This window comes from Pavona decussata, unplaced genomic scaffold (assembly GCF_977016875.1).
Source record: "Pavona decussata unplaced genomic scaffold, jaPavDecu1.1 SCAFFOLD_112, whole genome shotgun sequence".
In the NCBI taxonomy this organism is placed as follows: Eukaryota; Metazoa; Cnidaria; class Anthozoa; order Scleractinia; family Agariciidae; genus Pavona; species Pavona decussata.
In genome coordinates this window covers 385,477-388,904 of record NW_028145526.1, presented here as the reverse complement: position 1 = coordinate 388,904, position 3,428 = coordinate 385,477, and the positions used below count along the sequence as shown (strand labels likewise).

At 37.0% G+C, this 3,428-nt stretch overlaps 1 long non-coding RNA gene across 1 annotated transcript; it reads right to left on the bottom strand.

Moving 5' to 3' along the window:
- Positions 1-1,568: 1,568 nt before the first annotated feature.
- Positions 1,569-3,023, bottom strand: LOC146470670 (uncharacterized). The gene is made up of 2 exons (XR_014866984.1): positions 2,853-3,023; positions 1,569-1,820 (listed from the first exon to the last, which is right to left on the bottom strand). It is a non-coding gene; the product is annotated as an uncharacterized LOC146470670 (long non-coding RNA).
- Between the last annotated feature and the right edge of the window lie 405 nt (positions 3,024-3,428).

Sequence of the window (3,428 nt, the reverse complement as noted above, 5' to 3'; positions counted from 1 at the left end):
TGATCATGCCACATGCCATTCCGCAAACTCATGCCGCCTTTTACCCCCACCGCTTTTTTTATATACAGCTAATTCAATTAACGTTGTCGCATTCCTCTCATCATAAATATTCATTTATATATTTATTTACTTACCTCTGCTTTTCACTTTCATTTTCGCTCTTTTTTAGCCTTACTACGATTAACATAACTAAGTAATATATTTTAAGGTTTACTGTAGCTCTGCCATTTTGGTCCCATGTATAACTATTATAATACTTTGTTCCAATTACTTTAACTGAGGGAGCCCATTCCTTATAAGCCCGGTGGCTTCCCCTGGGCATCCTCGCCATTAGTGTTAAATAATAATAATTCATATTTGTACACCATTTATGGCAAAACAATAAACTGAACTGAACTGAGTAACGAGAAGAGAAAACAAAACATGTAAGTTCGAAAGATAGAGTGGTATTGTAGAAAACAAGAAGAAACTTAGTTTATAATTTTCGATGTTATAAATAAACTGCCATGCCGGACTTGGGACAAGCCGGGGGGGATAACCATCAACCATTACTGATATCTCCGTTTTTAGGTAGCTTGTACAGTTTTCCATCATTTCAGTTCCAGCAACTTAATCTTTCACGGATCACTACTACCACTCTTTATCAGTTGATACAACAATACATGAAAGATAAAATTGTAAATTGTGGCAAACCATATTAAGTATGTGTGGAGTACGAGGAAGCTGACAGACTTTTATTTTAATTCACGCCCCCCCCCCCCCCCCCCACATGGTTTTTTTTTTGTTGTTGTTGTTTTAGTTTTAGATAGGTTATATATTAAGTTTCGTGTAAACGTAAAGCCCCATCCACACCAACAAAACATGTTAACCAGGTTTAAGAAAATGAAGATTGGTAACAGAAAGCTGAACCATTGGCTTTGACATAGGATTCGAGTAAACCTTAACACTTATCCTTTCATTCGGGTAAATCTGTAGTCGACAAAAATCCGAAAGCAGCCTTTATAAGGGAAACAATTTTAAACTGTGTTTGACTAAACAGCTATTAAACGTGTTTAAGCCTTGTAAAAGGGACATAAGTCTTATCCATGATGTGAAATATGATTTGCGCTGTTTTTGTTTGGTTTAATGTTGTAAATTAATGTTAGAACGGCCTTTTGTTTTCAATAAAGCTTTTGTATGTATAAAAAAATATCAAGCAAATGCCTAAACATTGGCGAACAAATTGTGGTCATTCTCAACATATTAGGTTATCATAGAAACCGTTTAACCTGTTGAAAACACCGCTAATTTTATCTTTGAGTGCTTGTAACTCAAAAACGAGCTCAGTGACCCTCATTTAGAACTGTAATCAGCTTGTTTAGATACAACATTCTGCAAAGTATAAAAAGAACATTTAGAGAGGAGGTTTGGAACAACCTTAAACCTTATGGTTTTTTTTTTTTGTTTGTTTGTTTGTTTGTTTGTTTGTTTGTTTGTTTTTGTTTTTGGCAGCTAGCAGGTAAGATCGCGCCTATTAAAGCTAAAACTAAGCAAGCTTTCAAATTAGCTGTAAAATACCCGCCACAATATTCAACACATTCGGTTCATTTTATTTTTTTATACTTTACATTTTCTTACTCCCTAAAATTTTCACAATTCATTAATTAACTACTTTGCTAGCATTTAGCCTCATCATGATTTCATTAATGTCCAAACTGCCGGAATATGGTTCTTTTTTTTTTTATCTTCGTATTGCCATCCAAGATTCATTCGTCTAGTTCTATTCTTTCACAATCCAAAGTTCTTGCTGCAGCACAAATGTCTCTGGCTGTTCTTTCAAACTATAACGAGGAAAGAAGATAAAACTATTATAAGTAAAAGTTCTACGACAGTTAAATGTGAACCCTCTCATACTGCATTTCGATTCATTAGTCAACAGTCAATCATTTGGTAATTCTTCAGCTATAAGCTGATTGGCTTAATTAGTTGCGTAAAACCGCGGGAGCGCGCACACTAGACGATAACTTACAAGCAAGCTATCGGGTTGCCCACCTCCCCCGCCCCCGACTCCCCCCGGGAGCTTTCTCTCAGGCTAACTACTAGATAAATGACAGCGAATTTAATTGCAGGTATCTCACACGCCATATTTGACAGCGATTTTATACGGCGATCGACGAAAATCTTCATCGCGGCAGCTGCGCACCTGTCGCGTAATAAAACAAACCTAGTGATTTTCAATCGGCTGGTGTGTCGTTAGCTTAGAAGCTGGTTTCTACTGCCGACGAAGTGACAGTCTTATTCGGCAGAAACGTAGAAAAAGAGGACCGCGAGGTTATCCCTATAGAAGGTCCCCTGACTGAACATTTTTTAAAAATATTGAAAAACTGAAAAAAAAAAAAAAAAAAACGGGGATAAAAATCACTGGTGCAAGTACAAAACGGTTAGTAAAAATGATATTTAAAATGAAATATATACAATTGAGACGGAATCATAAGCACCATCACAAGAAAATGGAAACTTCCGTCGAGCTTACAATTCCGCTAATGACTCCGTTGTTTGGTTTTCACTCGGCCGTAGGCGATCATAGGACTCTGCTAACGACCCCGACTCCGAATCCGCCGTTACTGACAGCCACCCTTTCATGTAAACTCGCTACAAAAATTGAATTCACTTATTTCTTTTGGTACTATTTTCAATACCCTTAAACCAAGAGTTCGTAACACTCATTATGCAGAGTTTTGAAGTATTAGTTGATGACTTTTTTTTTTTCAGCAAACGCATCAACACAGAAACAAACTGAATCTTCGATTCAATTCTTTCATTTTTGTCCTTGTTTTTGTTTTCATTTTGTCTATTATCTCAGAGGTACAAACCTTCCTCTGCAGTTCCCTTTTCCCCGGGGGCAATGGTCCACTCCATCCCTCACTATTTTGAACAAAGGTGCTGAACAGCAACAAAGCGGATATTAAAACCAACGCTGTAATCTTCATTTCACCGTCAACTCAGTTTACTTGCTGTTAAACTATGGTTTCACTCGCTGTGTCTCCTTGTTTATAAAGATCCATCGAGGATATTTAAAGTGTTTGATAACAAAACGCGTGGGCTTCATCGTCAAGAGTAAGCCATTTATCTACTTATTCTTGTCACTTCATACTAATTATAAAGTCAAAAAGCGAATAATTTTTGTGTTCCCCAGGAACATACATATGCTCAATGCTCAAATTCATATCGCTTGAAAGTTAATGAGGTTCCATTTTCAACCGTCGAAGGGTTTATTTTGGGGAGAAATTCCAATGTTCGAGCGTAAAGGTCTCTTTTTGAAACTGACGTATGTCGTTTGGGGGAATCCTTAACTTGGTCACTCCTGAGTTAAAGATGAAAGTTAATGCGTCACCGACATAAGATATCCCTATTTTCTGTAGCCAATCAGAGTCTTGGAAACCGAGTTC